This window comes from Ictidomys tridecemlineatus, chromosome 10 (assembly GCF_052094955.1).
Source record: "Ictidomys tridecemlineatus isolate mIctTri1 chromosome 10, mIctTri1.hap1, whole genome shotgun sequence".
Lineage (NCBI taxonomy): Eukaryota > Metazoa > Chordata > Mammalia > Rodentia > Sciuridae > Ictidomys > Ictidomys tridecemlineatus.
The window spans coordinates 18600214-18625392 of NC_135486.1; the positions used below are offsets into that span (position 1 = coordinate 18600214).

The 25179-nt window shown below is 35.0% G+C and overlaps 1 long non-coding RNA gene across 1 annotated transcript in view; it reads left to right on the forward strand.

Moving 5' to 3' along the window:
* The window catches only part of LOC144367009 (uncharacterized), a 64508-nt gene that overhangs the window by 33025 nt on the left and 6304 nt on the right, over nucleotides 1-25179 (forward strand). Inside the window, exon 2 of the long non-coding RNA XR_013426222.1 lies at nucleotides 7716-7888. This is a non-coding gene — a long non-coding RNA (uncharacterized LOC144367009). The remainder of the gene's footprint in view (nucleotides 1-7715; nucleotides 7889-25179) is intronic.

The window sequence follows — 25179 nt, forward strand, 5'->3', positions numbered from 1 at the left end:
AGGTTCAATAGTGTTCATCCCAAGAAAATGTGAAGGTTTCCATCATATTTTTATGGCTGAATAATGTACAATTATGTTTGTATGTGTGTATGGAGTTATTTCTTTATCCATTAATCTGTAGACGGACACTTAGGTTGTTTCCATTTCTTGGCTCTTATGAACAATTCTGTAAAGAACCTGGAAATGGCCTACTGATTTCAATTCCTTTGAACAAACATACCAAGAATTGAGATTGCTAGATCTTGTGGTAGCTCCTCTTTTGATTTTTTGAAGAACCCTTTTGCAGTTTTCCATTAGGCTGTGCCAAATGACATTCCCACCAACATTGTGGGGACGATAAGGGCGTCTTATCTTCACACTCCTGTCAAAACTTATTATTTCTTGCATTTTGAGAATAGCCATCCTCAAAGTCTGAAGTCATGTATCATTGTGTTTTAATTTACAATTCCTTGATAATTACAGATGTTGATAACCTTTTCAGGGACCTGGTGGTCACTTGTATATTTTTAGAAAAATATTTATTCAGGACTCTTGCCCACTTTTTAATTGGGTTATTTTTTGCTATTGAGTTGAATGACTTTCTTATATATTTGAAATATCACTCCCTTGTCTGATAGACTGTTTACAAGTATTTTCTTCCATTCTATATGTTGCTTTTTTGTTTTATTGACTCTTCTCTGTTCCAAAGGTTTGTAATATATTGTAGTCTAGCTTGCTAATTTGTGTTTTTGTTGCTCTGTTGTAGTGTCATATCCAAAAAATAATTGCCAAGATCAAGGTCAAGGAGGTTTGCCCCTGTGTTCTTCTGGGGGTTTCACAGTTTGAGACTTCCCATTTAAGTCTTTAATCCATCTTAAGTACATTTTTGTGCATGGCATAAGGGGAAGGCCAATTTTCCTTTCCTCGATGTGGATATCCAGTTTCCCCAATACTATTGAGGACACTATTGCACATCATTTCAACCTTGAGAAAGATTAGCCAACTATATACCTGTGGGTATATTTCTGGGCTCTGAATTCTCTTCCATTGTTCCATATATCTGTTTTTTTTGCTGGTACCATGCTGTTTTGATTGCTATAAATTTTTAATATAGTCTGAAGTCAGAAAAAAATGTCTTGTTCTTTCTCCACGATTTTTTTTCTAGCTTTTTCAACAGTCAGGTATTTTTGGCTCAATATGAATTTTATATTTTTGTATTTCTGTGAAAATTGCCATTGGCTATTTTGGTGGACATTGCATTGAACTTATAGATAATTTGGGGGTAATAAGAACTGTTTAACAATAGTAATTGTTCCAACTTATGAACATAGAACACCTCTCCATTTATTTGTGACTTCCTCAATTTTTGTTGTATAGTGTACACTAGACAGATATTTTACTTTGTTCTTTAAAATATATTCCTTGGTATTTTGTTCCTTTCAATGCTACTATAAATGGGATTACTTTCTTATTTTTTTTTCAGATAGTTTATTGTTAGTAGGTAGAAACACAACTGCTTTTAGTATGTTGATTTTATATCCTCCAACTTTACTGAATTTGTTGTTGGTTCTAATAGCTTTTTAGTGGAGTAATTAGGGTTTTCTATATGGAAGATCTATTGTTTGTGCAAGCAGAAGCAATTTAACTTCTTTTTTGATCCGGGTGCCTTTCATTTCTTTTTCTTGGCTAACTGCTGTGATTTTGATTTCCCTAATTACCAGTAAGATGGAGTATCTCTTTGAATATTCATTAACTATTTCTACTAATTTTGTTATTGTTGTTCTTGTTTTAATTGAATTACCCACTCATATACTTTGCACCTTATCCTACTTTTCCATGGTAGTTGGTAGAAGGTCAAAATATATTATGAAATTTGCATATACCAAAGTGATAGTTGTCACTTATAACTTTGTGTATATTATGGTATTTTCATCTACCTAAAATCCAAATTTCCTTATAGAAATATTTTATTGTATTCCTTTGAATTGTATTTCCTATTCACAAAGGTGTTTGTTTGTTTATTTATTTATTTATTTAAAATTTACATTGTCTTAATTGTCTTTTTTTTCCCCCATTACTGAGGATCAAATCTGGGAATGCTTAATCATTGTGTTATATTCCAGCCTTTAGTTTTTTAAATTTTTTTTTAAATTTTTGAGACTGAGTCTTGCTACATTGCCCGGGCAACCCTCAAACTTGTGATCATCCTGCTTCAGCCTCCTGAGTAATACACATTTTATTAAAAAGAAAAGAAGTTCTACTTAACTAAATGTTGTTTTGCTGTCAAATTTGGCACTCTACTCTGTATCTCAAGTACATGTGATGTGAAGTAGGAAATGACTTCATATTTTTCCTATGAAATCAGTAGATAATTTAAAACATCATTTATTAAATATTCTATTATTTCCCCATTGACTCAATATTTCACATTCATGCTAATTGTTTGCTCTTCCTCCTTCCCTCCTTTCCTTTCCTCTCCCTTTCTCTCTCAGACCTTCCATTTTTCTCTGAGTTGTGTCTGTATCATCATCTCAATATCAGTATCTATCAGTAAAGTGTTATTGTATATTCATCTAGGGAGGAACATCCCAAATACAATTGTTTTAATGTTGGCTATTTCATCTTCTAATATAAAATTTTGGACACAATTTTCTATTTTATTTTAAAAACCAAAGTAGGGTTTTGACGGTAGCTTTATTTAGTTTGTAGCTCAATTTGGGGAGGGCTGTTGACATGATCACTCTACAGAGTATTCCAGTCCATGAACACAGTGTATTCCACAAAATGACTTGTTATTTTATACAAGGACTAAACTAGAAAAATAGTAGTACCAGGGACATTCTTAATGTTAAGGATTGCTCTTTGGCATTTAATTGTTTTTATTGTTTTGTGGGTGAAATTTTCTAATCCTTTTTTTGGGAGATAAAAACTTGTTATATCTATGTGTCGATCTTAAATTAATAATTTATTGATTGCTCCTTTTTGTAGCTTTTAATCAACTCTTTTGAATTTTGTCTCTTCCCACTCAATTTGTATACTTTTTTTCTTTTCTTTAGGAATATTTAGGGTTTGATAAAGATATTTAAAATTAGTAGTAATTGGGTATATCCTTATTTGTTTCTCATGTTAAGGGAAGTCTGTTTCTCTATTAAGTATATCTTATAGAATATTTTTCCCAGTAAAAGCAATTTCCATATTTTTCTAGCTTAAGAGTTATCTTTCTTTAAAAAAAAAATAGGAATGGGTCAGACATGGTGGAGCACTCTTATAATTCCAGCTACTGGGGAGGGTGAGACCTGAGAATCACAAGTTCAAAGTCAACTTCAGAAACTTAGCAAGGTACTAAGCAATTCAGTGAGAACCAGTCTCTAAATAAAATACAAAATAAGGCCAGGAATGTGGCTCAGTGGTCAAGTGCCTCAGAGTTCAATCCCCAGTACAAAATAAAATTAAAAATTAGGAATGATATGTTTAAGATGTTTATAACTTATCTACTTATCTAAGTGGCAGTGATAAATAGTAGTTATAAATATGTGTTTCCTAGTCAAAAGTGTGTTCTGATCAGAAGATAAAACACTAGCAAACTCCATAATAGGAATGACTATTGATGTGCAAGTGAATAAAATCATAAAGAGAAACTATTTCTAATAGGAAAACCTTGCTTTGATTAGCCTTTATAAATACCTCTTTATAACATTATAACATTATACTATTATGTTGTAATTGCTTTGTAATTGTACTTGGAAATAGTTGAGGACATCCTTCATACTTACTCTTGGTATTTAGCACAATGATGACACAGTAGCTCTTCAATAGCTTCTTTTTAATGAATATAAAAATTAGGAATAACCAAAGGGATACTGTAAGGATTAGGCTGAAAAACCAGAGAGAGAATACCCTGGATTAGAAAGTTAGAGAACATTGGGGACTTTAGCAAGGTCCATGTCAGTGAAATGAGGTATGTGAGAGCTGGAAATGTAGGATAAGAAATGAAAGAGAGCTGGGCATGGTGGTGTACACCTGTAATCCCAGTGGCAGGGGAGGCTGAGGCAGGAGGATCACAAGGTCAAAATCAGTCTAAGCAAAAGCGAGGCACTAAGCAACTCAGTGAGAACCTGTCTCTAAATAAAATACAAAATAGGGCTGGGGATGGGGCTCAAGAGTTGAGTGCCCTGAGTTCAATCCCTGGAAACACCACCCACCCACCCACCCACTCCAAAAGAGAGAGAGAGAGAGAGAGAGAGAGAGAGAGAGAGAGAGAGAGAGAGAGAGAGAGAGAGAGAGAGAGAGATATGAATGAGAAGACAAAAATTAGAGAAACATAGAGGAAGTGTTTTAAAAAATTGTAAGAGTGACCAGAAAGAAAGAAGGGTTGGCCTTGGGAAAGACAGTTTTAATGTCCTCACTTTAAGAATAAGAAAAAAGTCATTTTGGGGTTACACAAAAGGCTTTTAAAGGAGCTTAAATTTGATGGTGTTTAACCTCTGTTTGAAGTAGATATAATTGAATTTCACATGATATATAAATTCTGGTGTTTTAAATGCCTGCGATGAGTACTTAAGTGGATCCATTAGTTTACATTCCTTATTTATGGAGAAAAAAAATATTTTGTGATCTTATTTTAGGGCAGTCAGAGAAATATAGACATAACAGTAATTAAAAAATACATTTATAGACTTGGGTTCCTATGAAGAAAAGTCTAGAAAAGTAATAAAAAGTCATTTCCCGCTTACTGATCATAGCATATTTCAGGGGTGGGTCATCCAAAACAATTTGCTACATCTGGGAAAGAACATTCAGTCTCCTTTTGCATAATGTTTGAAGTAAGCTTTTGTACACGATAAAATGTGAAAGCCTGTACAAAAGTTTTTATTATTCAAAACTGCCTTCCTTGCAGAATATGTCATCTGGATGTTTACATAAAGATTCAAAATTTGTATTTTATTTTCTTCATTTTGGGTTCAGCATGAGCTGATGAAAGAACAACCAGGTCAGCAGTTTTGTCGCCAAAGAAATGCAAGAAAAGAGCATCCAAATTGCACTTAGCCCCTCCTTCATGATACTGAGGGTTGTAAAGAAGATGCTTTTCACTTAAAAATTTGATGCAATTAACCAGCCTTTGAATTTTCTCACATCAGCAAATCTTGTATTTGAGTGATCCAAATGACTGCTGACACAAACTCTCAGCTAGGAATGAATAGTTTATCTTAGTGTGTAAAAGGTACATACCGTTGCTCCTCCAACTGGAGACAGGAACACATATGTTACCAGAGCTCCCAGTAATTGTTAATTGGTAATGTCTCTAAGCAGTAGTTTGAGGCTAAAGTCCAACTAATGAAATCAGAGGAATAGTAAGAAAACTTGATTTCTGACTTAGAGGTTTGATTTGATTTCTTGAAAATATATGTTGGTATATATATTTGTCTGTGATACCTAAAGTTTCACTTATTTAATTTTCTACTTCTAGGAGAAATCCACTGTACTTGAGATGCAGTAGCACTTCTGCTCTCATGGTTATCACATTGACTATGCCTTGGCTATTCAGAGTGTCATGGTAGAAACAGAATCCACTTTGAAGGAGTGTGAACGAGAATATGAATATATACCGCACCAGTTTCTTTCTTTCTATTTTTTTTTTTTTTTTTTTTTTTGCAGTTTGTCCTTAAACCAGTAGCTATTTTTCTGAGCCTCAATTTCCTCACCAGTATCTAGAAATAAAGCTAACCACCTTGGGGCATTGTTAAGTTAAATAAAAGATGTGTATTTAACTGCACACAGTAATGATGAGTGGTAAGAAAACTGCACCTGTAAGTGTTTTACTTCTATAATTTCTCCTAATCCTCACAATAACTACATGAGGTGGGAGCTCTCATTATCTCTTGAAGGAGTGACATATTTAGAAATCTTAGATTGCCTTTGTTCTCTGAAAACTATAACTTACTTCTTTGTGCTTTGCTGTAACTCCAGACTATCTTTTTTTTTTTAAAAAAATTATTTTCCATGTCTGTAAATTACATTATAGAACCTGAATAAGTTCTGATAAGAAACACTTTCACTGTAATTTCATCCTAATTGAATAGTTTATTTATTCTAACACAGAGACAATGAATCACTTCTTATTTTCATGTGAACTCACTTATTCATCTAGTGTTCTTTACTGTATTCGTGTTGTATTGTATTGCTTGAGGGGTATAAATCCCCTGTGGTCTCTGCTGCCATGTAGCTTATGTTCTGGTGGGAGGACACACAGGAATCATAAATAAGCAGACCAATACTGACACCTACAATAACCACGCTGGAGCCCAGGAGAGGAAGGACTAGGACAACCTAAAAGGATTGTGAAGAAGTAGAGAGTCCAGAAGGAATTAGGAATTAGAACCAAAAATTATGATGACAGCTTCTTTCTTATTCTCTTTCTTCCCTTTCTTTCTTTTGTTCCTTTATCTTTTTTTTTTTTTTTTTGGTACCAGAGATTGAACCTAGGAGTATTCAACCACTGAGTCACATCCGCAGTTATTTCTATCTTTCTCAATAAGTTGCTTAGGGCCTCCCTAACTTGCTGAGGCTGGCTTTGAACTCACGATCCTCCTGTCCCAGTCTCCCAAGTTGTTGGATTACAGACGTGTGCCACCGTGCCTGGCCATGACAGCTACTTTCCTTGTAGATGATCTCCATCAGATTTCTACTGTTAGAATGTTATTAGAAAGTAGTTGACTACGTCAATTCATCTAAGACAGAAGGAATCTGGCTTATAATGTTACAGAAGATCTTACACAAAGTGAAGTATATGTGGGGACGTTTATCATATTATGCATCAAGAAGAAGTTGAGAAAGATAATGAATCTAATATTGATTAATTCAGTAATCAAAGTATTTTCATTTGAGTTTCAGGATCTTTCTTTTCTTTTGATCTCCCTTGCTAGAGCTGTTGGCTCAAAGTAACTCCTCTCCTGTATGCAAGAACTTCTCAGCAGTTCTAGTCTTTATTTATATCATGTAAACATTAAACACATTTAAATAGCAATATTTGAATGTAGAATGCTTGAGAATTCCAAATCAAAGAAGGACTAGTATTCCATTGTTTAGTGCATTTTATGTACCACACAGTCACTTAATCTTCATAGCAACCTTAGTGAGTAGAAATTTTAACCTCTCTCTTGTGGAGGTGGAGAAAATGAGATTCCAAGGGATTATATACTTTGCTTCTTACCACTCAGGTAAATTTGGGGTTCAGATTTAATTCCATAGGCTCTAGGCTTTTGAACATAATTCTAAACTAAAGGAGACTCCTGGGTTTGTCTAGTCTATGAATTGAAGAATGATGTTATTTATTCATTTTTCCCCTTATAGTTACTCAATTAACATTGCTCCTTTTCTTCATTAATTTAAACACTTATTAAGTACCTCCTCTGTGGTAAGTATGGTACATGTCTTTAGTTTTAGTGACATAGAACAGACCCAACCCTAGTCCCTACATAAAAACTTAAAAACTAATATAGACATCATAGAAATTAAATAAATGATTGCACATATATAAAATTATACCATGGATCAATGCTGTGGAATTCAGGAAAGCTTATGGAATGGTACCTAATCTAATCTGGAGGCCAGGGAGGTGCCCTTGGGATAGTGACATTTGAACTGAGATCTAAAGGGTGAGTTGGTTAGGTCCACCCTGTAGGAGAGGTCCTTTCTGGGAAAAGGCAATGACTGTCCTTCTAATTTGCAAATTTCAGCTGGACCCATCAGCATATCACGCAACGGGAGAAACAGCTGCTGTAGCAGTGGACCCAGGCGTGGTGTCAGCCCTGGGGAAGAATTTCTGCAAACTCAGTGGTGATAATCTCAGCAGAAAAAAAGTCATTGAAAGGGATGCTCTTCTGGATTTCAAAACATATCAAAGAGCCAGGTAGGACCAAACTAAGAGCACTAGAATGACCCAGCCTCAGATTGATTCTTGAAACAGACACCCCCACTAAGCAGAGTCGCAGGCAAACCAGAGAGAGAATTTTGTTCCCAAGGATCCCATCTAATTAGTGCATGTAACTTCCATTTGTGCTCGGTCTCCTTTCCCACTTCTCTGGCTCTCCAAGCAGATTATATATGAAATGCTTTTGTCAGAACAGACTTTATTATTGATGATAAAATTTATTAGTTATGGGGATTTTACTACATAAAGGATTTGATAGTGACTTACATCAGTTGTTCAAAATATTTCTTTCAAATATGCTCCCTGACAATAGTTAAGAGCATAAAAACCCCCTCTTTTCAAAGGTGTTTTAACAGAGTCCTATCACCAGGCTTAACATATTATAATAACTGCTATTTATTAACTGCTTCCCATATTGCCAGTTGAGGTGCTAGCAATTCGAATCTTTTAAAACTTGCAACAACCTTATATGTTAAACACCATTCTCTCCCTTTCACAAGTGTGGGAACTGAGGCTCCGAGAAATAACATATACAAGGTCAAGAGTCTTCTAAGTGGGAGGCTGGCTCCAATTCCAACCTCTCTTACTTTGAATTTTATGCTCTTTCCACTCCCCCTTTCAGTTGAAGACACATGTGTATTCTGAAGACAGGAGGAGCAGGCTTGGCCTGACACAGATGATAGGTATAAGAGGCATGGTATACGTGGTGCACTTGGAAATAATAAATGAAATTACTGCTACCAGTTTAACATTTCAGAAAGCCTGTGCAGTCTGTTCTTGGTACCCTATTCTTCCTTCCTTCTAATTGGGTGAATTCCCAAGTTGATAGCACTTTTGCTTTTCCTACATATAAAAAAAAAAACCACAATATACTCAGTGATAAGCAAATACATTCATGTTCCTCTTTTTATTGTTCTTTGCAAGTAATCCCTTGAGCACCTCCTCACTGTCTGGCAGAAAGCCTCATCTGTCTGCCTTAAGACTGCTCCAGCTGCACAAGCTTTAGGGTAGAATCCTGGGAAGTTGGTCTGACTTCCAAATCTCCATGAGCATCACACTGAACTCTGAGTAATCCACAAGCTTGGTTTCATGCTGCTTCTGGTGCTGCTGTTGAACAGTCGCCCCGTGGAGCCCGTGGAGTACTGGTTCTCTGATGTTTCACATTCTATTCCGGTTCTTCAAGAGGGATAATCCCATCTTCCTGGGGTCTGAGGAGAGAGTTGGCATAGGCTCCCTGTACTTGGAAAAAGAGATGGTGTCTTCCTTTTGTATCTTCTAAAATGAAAAGAAGCTTTGCTCAGTAATCTCCAAGCAGCACCTTCACACTTCCATGGCCATTGATGCAGCGTAACTAAACCCATATTGATCAATGGAAAGAAGGGTGGGATCTTCAATGACGGGCAGAGGCTAATCAGTTCTCATACCAAGTCTGTGATTGCGCTCAACCTACCGCTACATAGTCATGCAAGAGTGGCAGAATGAAAAAAGATTTGTTCAGGTAATAAGAAAGTGGAAACATACTTATGGGTATAAAAGTTAAAAAGTATTGGCAATCAACTTAATTTACACAGGAAGTGTGAAAGAAGAATAAGCTAGCCATAGAGTGCACTGTATAGGTTTTTTCAAATGTCATCCTGGAAGGAATAGTTTACAATCAAGCTTTTAATATTTGATTAGTACAAGTAGCAGTTTGACTTGGGGAAAGCATTCTGAAAATTTTAAAATTTTGTTCTACTAAAATATAAGTAATATTTCTTTTATTAATTATTTTCTTTCAAAAATAAGACCTCTGGTATTTACTATGAGAGCGAATACTTTTGTGTTAGAATGAAATCTCTGGATTGTTTAAATATAACATAAGAAAATAATGAAATGTAGACAGATTTGGCTGCAAAATTTGGAAACATTCATATTTAATATCTTTCTTTCTGAATGATGCTTCATACTAACAGAGAATAAAAGCCATTTTCTAATATTTATTGTAAAAGGTGATAACTGAAAATGAATGAGTAAAGTAGGCAATTATTTTCATTGGTGATCACAATTCTGTCTCACAACAAAACAAATCTTGTTTTGGAAAATTATATTTATTATAATTAGCAAAAATCCATTTAATTGAGTTTTCTCACTGGTAAGAAAGTTCTGGATTTGAGTGCACATCGTCGTACAATTTTATTTATTGCACATTTATATCCTTTTATAGCAGATACATAGATCACTTGTATAACTGTGTCATTAAGACTAAGTAGACATTTTTAGGGAAAAAATGTTGTTTATCTTAAGAATAATGCAACTGCAGAACATGAAAATAAGTTCTAGTGGCATAACTAAGGAGACTTAACTCATTTAATCTTTTTATTACTAGCCCGCTTTATCATTGGAAATAAATAAATTTATTTATTTATTCATTCATTCTCCCTCAGTCTGAGTTTCTGAGTTTCTTGCTCAGAGTTCCTGTTTCCCAGGGCTGCTTGGGTGGAAGATCCTCCATGGTCTTTTTTCCCAGGAGATCTTACTGCTGCTGACAGGTCCACCGTCCCCTTTGTTGTCTAAAGGCTCATGAAGATGGATTTATGCCTTCACTTGTTTATTCATTCAAACCATTTTTGGCACTTATAATTATTCCCATTTTCTCTGTCTTAAGTGCTCCAAAGAACATGCTCAAAGTAGCTAAATAATAAGCAGCAGTCCAAGTAGGATAAAAAAAGACTTTGTTTTCAAAATGTGCCTTTGTTGTTTGTACTTTGGCATTTATAGGATTTAGAAATCACCCAAGGGCATTAGGGCTGAAAAAATATGGCATTCATCCATAAAGCTTTTCAGTCCTCTCTTTAATCACCTTAATTCTTTTGGAAAAATTTTGGTTCAGTTTATTGGCTGACTAGTGTGTGGTTATCTCCCCCGATTCTGATGAGTAATATTTGACCTTTTCATTAATAGGTGCTATCTTTCTTATATCTATTTTTGAGTCTTTTTCAAAGGATGATGGCCTAACGAATAATTCTACTGGAATATGAAATTCTAGGGGAATTGAAAGCTATGTTGTAGAATATTAAACAAAGGCAATGTGCTCTTGCGCGCGTGCGCGCTCTCTCTCTCTCTCTCTGTCTCTCTCTCTCTCTCTCTCTTTGGTGTTGTTCATTTCTCTAAGCTGTATTGATTTAAAAATAACATAGTGATCTACATCTTTTTAGCCCCCAGCTCTTAGTAGATTGCATTTAGACTAAGAAAATGTTCATTGAGTGCCTACTCGACACCTACTCGACACATTTTAATAAGCAACTTACCCTGAAGGTTTATTAAAATGTAGATTCTGATTCAGTACCTCTGGGATTGGGCTGTTAAGCCCCCATTAATGTTGGTGAGAATGTAAAGTATTAAAGTTATTATGGAAAACAGTTTGGAAATTCCTCAAAAAATTAAAAAAAAAAAAAAAAACAGAACTACTGTGTGATCCAGAAACTCCATCACTTGGTACATATCCAGAGAAAATGAAATTGGCATCTTAACGACACATCAGCACTCCTGTATTAACTGCAGTATTAATCCCAGTATCTAAGGTAAGGAATGACCCTAATAGGTCTAATAGGACAAATGAATAAAGCAGACGTAATACACACAAATGCACACATACACACAATGAAATATTATCCAGCTGGAGGTAAGAAAGAAGTCCTGTCATTGGTGACAATCTGGATAAATAACCAGACAGAGAAAGAAAAACACTTCAAAATCTCACATGTGAATTCTAAAAACAAGTTGAATTCACAAGAACATGAGTAGAATGGGAGCAACCAGAGGCTAGGGAGATGGTGGAGGATATTAGTTATAACTTATCAATTATAGATAAGTTCTAGGGACCTAATATACAGTATGGTCACTATATTAGTTAATAACGATGTATTATATGTTTGAAATTTGCTAAGAGACTAGATTGCAAATGCTCTCTTGACATGCATACACACATGTGTACACATAACTAATAGAGGTCACGGATGTGATAGCTTGATTATGGTATTAAGTTCACAATGTACATGTATATCAAAATTCTTTTGCATAGCTTAACTATACTCAGTTATTGTCAATCACACACCAATAATGCTTGGAAAAAAAGAGTGTTACCAGGTGAAATTATAATTGAGAAATTGAGGAAAACTTTTATGATAAAGTGCTTCCAAAGATACTGAATAGCCCTAAAAAAATTAAATATCTACATAAACACTTGTAAATGAATATAGAATTACTCATAATAACCAAAGAGTAGAAAAAACAAACTTCGATCATATGATGAATGTGGTATAGTCACATAATGAAGTACTATTTTGTAATAAAAAGGAATAAAGTACTAATTCATGCTGCCATATGGACAAACCTTGAAAACATTATGATAAATGAAATAAAGCTGTCTCAAAGGACTGTGTGTTGTATGAATCCATTTATATGAAATTTTAAGAATAGGCAAATCCAAGGAGAGAGAAAGTATTGAAAGAGAAGGGAAGAGGAGAGTGACTTATGGGTATAGCGTTCCTTCAATAGTTCACAACTCTTCACTAATTGTAGACTTTTGAAAGCAGTGAACTGTTAGGTGTGAACATTATTTGTCAACAAAGCGTTTATTCGAAAAATAAACAACTGATGGTACTGACACTTGGATCACATTTGAAGCAGCTGTGTGTGAGTCTACTGAAATCCTTGTATCTAGCTATGTCTAGCTATAACTGGCTATAACTAGCTATAACTAGCTATATCTAGCTATAACTGTCTATAACTGGCTATAACTAGTTATAACTAGCTATATATCTAGCTATATCTAGATATAACTAGCTATATCTAGCTGTATATCTAGCTATAACTGGCTCTTACTAGGTATAACTAGCTATCACTAGCTGTAACTGGCCATAACTAGCTGTATATCTAGCTATAACTAGTTATATCTATCTATAGCTGTCTGTGACTGGCTAAACTAGCTATAACTAGCTATATTATCTAGCTATAACTGGCTATAACTGGCTATAACTAGCTATAATTAGCTATATATCTAGCTATAACTGGCTATAACTAGCTATATATCTAGCTATAACTGGCTATATATCTAGCTATAACTAGCTATATACCTAGCTATATCTAGCTATAACTAGCTATAACTAGCTAAAACTAGCAAAAACTAGCTATATATCTAGTTATATCTAGCTATAACTGGCTATATATCCAGCTATATCTAGATTAACTGGCTATAATTGGCTATAACTGGCTATAAGTAGCTATATCTAGCTATATATCTAGCTATATCTAGCGATAACTGGCTATAACTAACTATAACTAGCTATATATCTAGCTATAACTGGCTATAACTAGCTCTAACTAGCTATATATCTAGCGATAACTGGCTATAACTAACTATAACTAGCTAATATCTAGCTATATCTAGCTATAACTGGCTATAACTAGCTATGTATCTATCTATTTCTAGCTATAACTGGCTATAACTAGCTATATCTAGCTATATATCTAGCTATAACTGGCTATTACTAGGTATAACTGGCTATAACTAGCTATATATCTAGCTATATCTAGCGATAACTGGCTATAACTGGCTATATCTTGCTATATCTGGCTATATCTAGCTATATCTAGCTATATTGGCTAAATCTATGAAAGATTTTGAGAGGTGGGAACTGAGAGGTGATGTGCTTGATCAAGGCAATACAGATAGCTAATTTGAAATTGTAACCTTGTTGGAATAACTTCCGGTTCACAGCTAGCAGCTATGAGCCACTCAGAGCCGCTCAGATGGCAATCCTCAGCACTTGTGGTCAACGTTGCCAAGCTACCGGACTACCAGGTCAGGAAACGGAGAGTCAAATGCTTCAGGGCATGTAACCTCTCAATTCATAGCCCCCTCCTTTAGGGATAAAGACCCTTCCAGATTGCGTTCCATCACAACAGCAGCATTTAGTGTTCCCTCAGAGTGCAGTTACATTAGGTATAAGATAATTGGCTTATAGATGTTAAGGTGCTTATGTGTGATTGGTGGGCATGCCCTACCTGAACCCTGTAACAGCTGTATGCATTCCAAAAATAAACGAGCTTGCTGGGAGGTGGACTGAGGTTGTCACCTACCAGCTCTCACCAGCTCCTGGTGTCTGTTTCTTTGACACCATCTCTCTCTCTCTCTCTCTCTCTCTCTCTCTCTCTCTCTCTCTCTCTCTCTCTCTCTCTTTCTGCCTCTCTCTCTCTTTAAAAAAATTATATTGTTGAGTCAGTAGTTATATATTTGATGCAACCATAAATCTTAATAGATATTTACCAGAAATTTTAAGTTTGTTAAAACAAGCTCTTATTTACTTTTAAAAAGTCTCCCTCTCTGTCTCTTTTGGTGCCCATTAACGAACTAAACAATATTTAATACATTGGAGATTGTGTGTAGGATATAACAGGACTCTCTCTATAAAATAGCAATTCTTTGATACTAACAGTGTCAATAAGGTAAGTAGGCAGAGGAAGCCAATTGACTGTGCATGCTTTCCCTTTATTGGTAAGATTATGTGTCAACTTCCTAATGGCTTTGAAGGATTTATTTCTTTCTAGAGTTCAAATTACAACTCTAAATAGAGATGAAGCAATTCACTTGCAGAGAGGAAAGAATTTGGATTAGACAATAAAATAACAGGTAACAGGACTGTACTCTAAATACAAAGTTTAATTTTACCAGGATGAATCACTGAGAGCATTCAAAGGGCCGCAGGCAATGAGACTTGAATTTGAAAAGTAATATAACTCATAGGCACAAATAAACAAACAGTATAAATGAAAAACAAAACTCAATGACATTTATAATGGAGAAAAGTAGTCAAGAGTTAATGAAACTAAAAGTCATTGTGAAAAAATTTCTTCAACCTGCAATATGGATATAGAAGCAAAAATTTCAATTTCCAATGAGAAATTTAAATAATGGATAATAATGTAGTGATCTCATCCAGGCCCAAGGCTACAAATACCTATAATGCTAAAGATTTTCAATTATTTCTTTATGTTAGGTCTCTTTGTCTCTTGAATTCTAGTCTTATGCATTATGTTGCTTTCTTTAAAATGTCAATCTAATATCTAATAAAATGCTTAAATATAGTTTGCCCAAGAAGAACTCCTGATTGTCTTCCTCCCCAATTCTCTCTCTCTCATAGTCTTCCTCATCTCAGCAGACAGCAATTCATTTCTTCCATCTTCTGAGACCAAACAATCCAGCATTATCTTGATCTTTTTCACATCCTGCAGAATTTGACCATGTTGCAACATCCCCATGGTTACTACCCTGTTCCAATCCCCCATTATTTTTCAATCAGATTATTATGAAGCTTCCTGATGGATTCTACTTTTCCTCTTGCTTTTCTCACCCCCACCACCACAGTCTCTTCTCAACCCAACATCGAGAGTAAGCCTTTTATTACCTAAGTCAGATCATAACATTCATTCATCTACTTAATACATCCAATGTCTGTCTGTTTCTGTCTTTGTCTTGGTCTCTGTCTCTCTCTTTCACACATGTACATACACACAGACACAGAGAGAAAGAATAAAGGATTTATAATGTACTCCAAACTCTCAGATGTTCTGGCTTCTTTGCTCCCTCTTTGACCTAACCCCCTACTTACTACTCACTTCTTTGCATACCTCAGTGAAGTTATACTGGCTTTCTTACCTTTTCTTAAAAAAAAATTAGGAAAGTTCCACCTTGAATTTTTTGATGTGGCTGTTCCCACTTTCCACAATGCTCTGTTCTCAGATACCCTCATGCCAAATTCTCTAATCTTATTTGAGCTTTGCTAATCAATGACTAACCAATGACTCTTTTCCTCACCACTCAATTTAAAATGCACTACTTGTGCTTAGAGCATCATTGGCATATCATAAAAAAGAAAAATAGCATTTAGAAGTTTACTTTATGGAGAAGAACCAGAGAATTGAGCAAGAAATAAAATATTGTCTGGAAAAGGGTAAGTACTATTCAGGAATTTTAATCTTTTCCAACTCTAACCTTTATCCAATTCTAACCTTTTTCAATTCTAATCTTTTCCAATTCTAATTCTCTTTCTTAATCAGACCTATACAGGACTAAATTTGGTATTTGGCAATAACTCACGCTTAACAATGTGGTCCTCCTGTCCCATTCTACCAACCACAGTAATTAACACTGGGATTTTTAGATCTATTATTTCCTTAATTTTTTAAACAATTTGTTTAATCTACATATCTTTTATATAACTTATTGCATGTTTATGTACTAAACTTTTAGATATTTTCATTGCACTTAACTTTATATAGAATTTTATAGTATGTGATTTTGAATATGTTCTATTATTTCATATTATACTTCCAAAATGTTGGTGTCTATTACTATTGTTTAAAATTTGTTCAACAATATTTGAGGGGTGTCTATATTCCACAGTGTAGACATTCACTCTTCTCTAATGAGAATTTGGATTATTGTACACTTTTCTGTTTTTAATGGCACCATTCCTGTTTAAGTCTCCATATGTACATGTTCTCTCTTCACAGAATTCTAACTCTTTGTTTTCACATGTACTCAGGGTTACAGGTTCTAAAATTAGCCTGAAATTTGAAACATAGAGCAATATCCCGCTGGAAGCCAAAGGTCTCACCTCCCATTGTCGGGTGCCTGACATACTTCCAAAAGGCTGCCTTCCAAAGGAGTCTCGGCAGAGCTTCCAGAGAATCTCTGACAAGGGCTTTTGACCTCCCATGAATGTTTTTTTTCAGAGCCCTACTATACTATCTGTGTTACTCAGGTTTATCTCTGTGCCCAAAATATCTGAGAAGAGGAAATGTTTATTCCAAAAATAACCTCAGGGCTTCAGAGGTCTCAGTCCATGACTGGCAGGTTCCAAAGTAGAAATATCATGGCAGAAGGGTGTGGCAGAGGAATGCTTTTCAGCTTTTGGGAGCTGGAAAGTACAAAGATAGAGACAGGAAGGGGCTAGGGATCAGATATAGTCCCCAAGGTCACACCCCCCACTGACCTATGTCCTCTACCATGCCTTACCTGCCTATAGTTTTCACCAGTTCCTAATAGTACATTCAAACTGTTAATTCATCAAATAGTTTAATCCACTGATGTTGTCAGAGCTCCATTTACAGTCTTTTTTACCCCTGAACATAGCTGTGTTTCCTAGCACATGGGCTTTTGGGCTACAGACCAGATTCAAACCTTAACACTATTCCAAAGTCTGTTCTCACCGCCCACCACACTCATTTTTGGAGTATAGCTCCCAGAGACTTTCCTGTGGAGCTGAAATTGGTGGGTTTTGCTTCTTTTGTATTGGGTGAGAAAAAGTAGGCCTTTGGCCAGTGAGAATAGCTTCCAGATTCATCTATTTAGAAACTAGAAAGCAATTTTTCTACTAAAATGGTATAATGGTTGTTTTAGGTATTCTTTTTTTTTTCCTAAATATTGTTAGCATTAAAAATTTCTAGGAAATTTATTCTGAGTACAAAATAACCTATTTACAAAATGACCTTTGGAATATAACCTGTTTACAAGTTAGGGACTCTAGATAATGCATCTCAGAGCTAAATGCAAATAGTTTTTCATTATCTGTTGTTATGGATCATCTGCTTCATTGCTTCTCTTCATTAGTACAGATAATAGAGACCTAACTGAATTACTGCTTTCAAGCATATCCATTATTTTTGTTCTGTCTGATCGAAGTTTCCTCGGGTCTTTAAACATCATTTTGAGTTTGATATTTTAGCTCCCTGTTTTTGAAATAAAAGAGAACCCTAATGTAACTAGTGACCTCCACAATATGCCAGTAGACACATAAGCTAGATAAACTTTGCCTACCTTATTAAGCAGACCTTTACTAAAAAGTAAGTTAGGATATGGTACAGGGTATCAGGAATTGGAGGATATGTAGAAATAGAGTTTGTTTTTAATAAGGCTGTCAGTTCTGTACAGAAAACCTAATGCATGGAGGCCACTTTTCCACTTGTGGGAGATACCTACGCTAATAAATTGTGCCCTAATAAAACTTAAATTCAAATGGGGGGGAGGTGATAATAAACATTTTAGAACTGATCATGCCACAGTGAGGAAAGGAAACTCATGAGGAGACTCTGTTAAGCATGATGATCCAGGAGGTCCTCTGTGAGGAAGTGATATTTGAAATGGGTCTGAACAATGAGATAACACCAGCCCTGGGAAGAACAGGACAAAGGCCTACCAGACAGAGAAGAGCAATGAGAAGATTCTGAAATTAGAAATAAGTTTGATATGCTGGAAGAACAAACAGAGGTCAACGGGGCCTTCAATATAGGATTTTTTAAACTCCATGTTTAATAGTCAATGAAGATCATAATACAGATAAAAGACGAAAAAATTAAAACCTGGTGGGTCAAAGCAAAAGATTTGTATAAGAGGAAATTATGTGTGTGTACAAAAGGAAATAACAACATGCATCCCAATCTCTACAGGTAGCATATTAGTTATTTTTATTGTTAAGATAATAATAACAAAATTTACTAAATTTTCACTATGTGCCAAGCCCGCTTCAAGAAATTATAAGTAAACTCACTTAATCCTTAAAGCCTTCTTGTGGATAGACACTATAAAAGTATATATTTTAATAAATCAGGGAATTTCACCACAGATGTTTAGGAACATTTTCCAAGGTCCACAAACAGAGAGTATGTAATGGCACCCAGATCCGAACCTATGCAGTTGGATCAATCACTATAGTTAATAACACACAGTGTGAGTGGTGGTGGGTTGCAAAACTGGCCACTCATTATTCACATCTCAACATGAATACTTTTTGCAGTGTGACTTTGAGCTGCTCACATTAAGAAGGGGGATCATGAGTTCAAAGCCAGCCTCAGCAACTTAGCAATGCACTAATCAACTTAGCAATACCCTGTCTTAGAAAGGGCTGGGAATGTGGCTCAGTGGTTAAGTGCCCTTGGGTTAAATCCCTGGTCTCTCTACTCCAAATAAAAGATGTTAGTCTGTAAGTCTGCATGTCCACTACTTCATGGATCTGGTTTTGATCGTGTCACTTGCTTTGGCCCATGAGACTTTACCAAACATGATACAAGTAGAGGATTGAATAATGCTTACACATTGAGAATGGCCCTCTCCTGCTGCTCTGCGAGCACTGGAAATACCTCATGATCAAGCCAGGACGAGTGGGCTTGCTGATGAGTGGGGAAGCCCGCTTAACTCTGTTATCACAGGCAATACTGTGTATCACAAGACACATCAGCAATAATAATAATTAAAAAAAAACATATTTCCATTTGCTGTAGCTAGCTGATCACAAATGTGAGAGCAAACCAAGCTAATGCTGCTTGGAGCACAGTTAATTCATCTCATTTGAGTTGAGCTCAATAGCTGATCCACAGACCTGAAAGCAAATAAATTGCTATCATATCAAATCTAAGTTTTAGAACAGTTTGTTACATAGTGAAAAAATTTACTGACATGAAGGACAAAGCAAAATGACTCCATTTGTGTATTTGAAGACATTGATCAATCACTCTGCTTTCCTTGTATGTCTGAAATGGTGTTACTCTATCTCCAAGCAAAATGAAGAGAAGTTAGTTCAACTGTACTTTTCTCGTGATAGTGGGACCAATATAATTGTTTTAATAAGCTTGCCTTCTGAAGACCAAGACACATGATAAAATACAGAGTTAGTGAACCTATACTTCTTCAATCTCCCCATTTTTCTCATATCTAATTTCAATGTGTAACCAAAAAGCACAATGAGAGTACGGATAGTAGATGGCACAACTGTGTCAGCACTGAAGTTAGGGTGATTTCATAAAAGCTTTCGTAGACTACTTTGTATGTAAAATTCATCATGGATATCTTTTGAGCATGGAAAATTTGAAATTAATGATGTCCAAGAAAACTTGCTAGCTAGTAAAAATATGTCAACCACCTCTGACATAAAAATAAAGAAGAAATATCTAACATGTTGTTCATAGTGCGAAGTAAGCAAGTTCTTTCAACTGGGTCAGCAAAATCAGATATTACATTCACCAAAAGATATGCTCATCTGTTCAATTCTACCAACCTCTGTTTGGCCTGATGGGAGTTATACAAATATTTACCTCACTGATTTAAGGGTATGGAGTTAACACCCTTCCAAACTGATGTCAATCCGCATTTGTTAGAAAATAAGGTCAAGTTTATTACCATCCCACATTTCACTGTACTCACATGAATATGTGGGATATTACTAAGATTCAGGGAGACAGAACAGTTACTGTTACACTATATTCCCAACAGGATTTGTGAATAGCAATGAGGCCCAAAATAGAACAAATGGGTTCCATGATAGTCAATTTCATAAAATGTGAGAGAACATTATTGTAAGGCTAGGGAGAAATGTCTGTCAGACATCTTCAATGTCACAGAAAGCACAAGAGTGAGGAAAGTGAAAAGTGTAGTACCCAATTGACATGGCACTGAGAAATCAAAGCATCTCAAGGTAGTCATTTCCAACCACTCTGCAAAAACTCCCCTTAAGATTTTAAGAATTTCAGCCTGCACCTTGGACAAATGAGGTTGGGAAGACAGAGAAGGAGAGCCAAGAACATTCGATTTTCATTAATAGGGGACACATTGTCACATCACCTGTCTTAATAATCATTACACATCTCTCTCAGATATGTTTTCAGAGGACTCACTTAGGCAAAGATAAATGTTTCCACTGCATTCTATTCAATCACAAAGACCAGAGTACATATTGTTTCAATTTGTGCTGTGAGTGTTCCTTTTGTCTTTTCCAGTAAATATGTATTTTACACATGTCAACAAGGCAGGAGAATTTTTTTTTCCCCAAATGAAGCTGTTTCTCATCTACAGAAATAAGAATTCATGGTGATATCAATAAAAGCACTGCCTGTCTTTTTAAAATCTTATTATAAGAACAATATGACTCCCCAAATCTTCACAGATTGCCTATAATTTATCTGATGAAAAACTAAGAAAACAAAGAAAGTTTCCTTATATTCCTTATATTGTATTAGATGGAATACATTTCACTCTAAAACCATCTGTCCCTGAATAGTCACATGTATTCATATATTTATAAAACTCTCAGGGTAAAACTGAGACAAACACACTAATGATTAATTTATATGACAGTGATACCCTGTGTGTCTTATAGAATTGCTACTAGATATAGACAACTATCCTGACACAGCTAATACTTCCTGTGTATGCTACATTCTAAGGAAACATCAAAGTCACCCCAGAAGGAAAACATCTTATTGTTGTTCACAACATCTTAAATGCAGCAATAAAAGATATATTTCAGCAGTTTTACAATATGCTGTTGTCAAATCATCTGATTTGCTCATTTGATGACATCTTCATCCTTAAGAGCAAGTAGTTGAGGAAGAGTCTTGGAAGCAACTTATTTGTGAACAGTAGCCAGGGTACCAGAACCTATTATTTCCTATCTCCTGAATGTGACAGTAGTCCCCCTCCCCCATGATTTCATGGAGAGGGAAAGGTTAAATGTATAAGTGTTGGGCTTCTTCATTTAAAAAGCTCCAGTTTTATAGTATTTATATATTTAGGTTTTGTACTATTGAGTTGTGCTGATAGAGATTATATTGTATTAAAAAAAATCCATAAAGCTGATGAGATAATTTTATGGTGCCTCCATTGCTTTTTCTGATTTTATTTACCATAATGATCATATTAATGCAGATAAAGTTGACATGTAAGGAACAGAAAATGAAATAGTTGTCAGGTTTGAAATGCATGCGACTGAATTGCATCTCAAAATGATAAAATAACTTTTGCTGTCTTTATATTTTACCAGGTATGTCAATATTTTCCACAACTAAAGATATTAGTGGACATATTGCTTGATTGGGTTTTTAAGGAAAAATTAAAACTGTTAGCACAATTTAAAAAAAATAACTCTGTAAAAGTTGAATATAGAGGGGAAATAGTTTTTAATTTTGATTACCATTAAATTATATTTTCCACGAGTATTTCTTTTTCTATGTCTATGGAGTATCTATGAGTTATTTATATATTCTATTCTCATAGAAAAAAAGTGGTTATACATTTAATAATAGGCTGAGAATATGAGAGTTTATAAAATGTTCATTTTACTTTGCCTAATTTGTTGAGAGTTAAAGACCATTTTCTCTTTAAAGTTCTGTCAATTATCTTTTAATTCGGTCTCTGGACTTGCCTGCCCAAACTCGGCTTACTGGTGTGGCATTTGCATCTCTCTTGACCTCTGGCAGAAAGTAAGTCAGAAATCTTACTGAGTGTGACCCTGGGATCCAAAATCCCGTCCCTGGAGCTTCTCGTGTGTAACGCTGTTTACATACGAATCCTTGTACTTTTGCTCTTGGCCACTCCTTGGGTACCCTCTGTTGTGTCAATCGGCTGCATATGTTTTCACAGGAGGTAGTATCAAAGCAGTAATCATCTACCATATGTGACTGCACCACATGGGATTCTATCACTTTTGCCATTTCCTATAAAGACTGCATGATAGGTATTGCGCCTACACATTTTGTTTTACATGTGAGTTTATCCACAAATGATTTCTAGACCCCCAATTTTAGCTCCATTCAAGGGTTTCAAGAGGAAAGACTAACAAGTAACGGACAGAATTCCAGCAGGTAGGTCATTATTCTACCACTCATGGTTCTCACTTGTCCTTATATTCTTCAAGAGCTGTCAGCTTTCAGCAGTCCAATCAGTGTCTACCTTCAACGTAAAATGTTAAGAGATGACAAGGTGAAGGAAACGCCTCCTTACTCTTGGAGATACCTAGTCCTTGATGTTCCTGTGCTCTAACTGAATCTTGAGCCATGTATGTCCTAATGAGCACGCTATCTTTCCTGACACACGTAGAAGTTAGTCTCTGAAGACAAAGAAAGAAATTTGCTGCATTTTGAGGGTATTGCCTATGCGATCTGAAATGCCTAATAATTCCTATGCCAATGTTTCCACCTCTGTAAATTTATTGAGATCGTATAACAAAGAATGAGGTGTTGCTTTGTTGCTATCTGGCTACTTGCTAAATATTCTTTTACCAAACTTCTGGAGAATATTGGCTGGCGAACACAAGTTGGCCTCTTGTCTAAGTGGCAATCGCACATGATCTCAAATCCTATTCTTAGAAACTTGATATTATTTGGGCTGACTGATCAGGCAAATATCCAAAGCTGTGATAAGTACAGTCCAGCCAATGTGTTGAGAGAGACTGTATACAGTGTATACATACACACACATAAACACACACTCACACACACACACACACACACACAACCACACAACTATTTTAAGGACAAAAATACATCCCAGTAACAAATAGTGTACTTGAATTTGATTATCTGTGTAATCTATAAAGTACTCCAATTTCTTGCAAAAGAACAAGAAGGAACAAGGTGGTCTAAAATTTTCTTAGCATGAAGAATGGAACAAGAGCTTCCCAATCTCATTTATTTTTTTTAGTTCCATTAACTCATATAATGTCACAAAGGATTTGAGAAGATTTTGCTATTTATATTTCTCTCTAAAACATTTTGATATATTTGAACTTTGAAATCAGTTAACGTTCCTATACACCTAACATTTCTGAACATCTTACTAGTTTGTTGTAATAATTAATTTCTTTATTTTCTCTTGATCACTAGTAAGGCTTTACCTGATATTTAAAAGATAACACACATTTCATGTTCTTAATTTGCTAACCATGCTGTATTTTTTAAAAAAATTAAACATTATTGCTATTGATAAATATTGAAAGCTATCAGGATTTGTATTGTAGACTTTAAAAAGTATGTTTATGGGTATTTACAGAGTAAGTGGCACATATGACCTTTGGGGTTCTTTCCTATATTCAAATCTAATGCATTTCTCTTTCACTCAACTCTAAAATTGTACTTATTTTCTCTTTCTCTATGTATCTATTTTGTATACTTATTTTTGCTCTGATTTTTAATACATATAGAGTTTAAAAGAGTTCTTTGGTTTTGTAATTTTTTTATCTCAGGTTAAAGTAATTTTTCTGGATCATATCATCAAGTATTTCTTTAAAGTTTCAAATATTGTACTGAACAACATTTTTCATGTTTGTTGGCATCTCAGAAATAAAAAATATTTTATTTTATTGATAACAAGCTATAAAATATCCCTTTGGTCTTTCTCAATAAATGCTTAAATCTTTCATCAAGCTTCCTGCTTCCTGGAACTTCACAGATGAAAACATTGTTCTATAAATCCCATTTACCAAAGTATAATAATAGTGAAATCAATGTCTTAGGGAAAAAAAATGTGTCTATCCAGTGTCTCTTTAATAACCACTGAACAACAAAACCTGCAGGGAAATATTTTTCCCTATTCTCTGCAGGATGCACTGAATCAAAGTATTTTCATTAAAACTAATATAAAGTGACAAAAAGCGGAGAGTGGGAGAATGCTCCTTGTTTATTTTCCTTGTTATTGCCACATATCATATATTGATAAAGCAATTTTAAGAGACGTATGTGTGATATAATTCATTGAAATTGACTTTTCCTTTTCATAACCACATGCACATTTTTTACATCTGCAGCAACATTCCTTTTGAATAGCTACCTGCAGTTAATTTTAAGTTCCCATTGATCTTCGGTGGCCGAGACAAGTTAAAGTGATGATAAAGCAGACAACCTGAATTATCAGCATACCAAATAGGATATGAAAACTTGGTCATGCACGGGCATTCATCTCTGATAATGTATAGTGGCGGACTCCAAATTTAAAAATATATTGCATGTTTTCCAAGTTAGAACAGATCAAAACGTGGAAAAAAAACACATGTTTTTATTTTTTTGTGAGGTTGAGTTGCATAAGTTTTGTTTAAACTGGCAGCAATAAAAAAAGCTATGAAAAAGAGATCAAATAATCCCCTATAACAAGTATATCCAGTAAAACTGTATAGAAAATATAAAATAAAATTGGTCAAATATTAAACTTTATATACACTGTTGAAAATTTTCTTTTTCTTTATTTCTCCCCCACCCTTTTTAATCTCATGAAACTGAGAAGACATGTAGAGGGAAAATATTCTTATGTATAATTCAATGTGAATCCAAGGTAGCAGTAAATTCTAGAGAGAATTTCTGAAAGAGATTTAGGCAGGGAAGCAGATGGATCAAACTGGGTCATGTTAGACAGGATAAATATTATGGCTCCCCTTCTGCCACAGAAAATAGGAAAACTATAGAGCTAC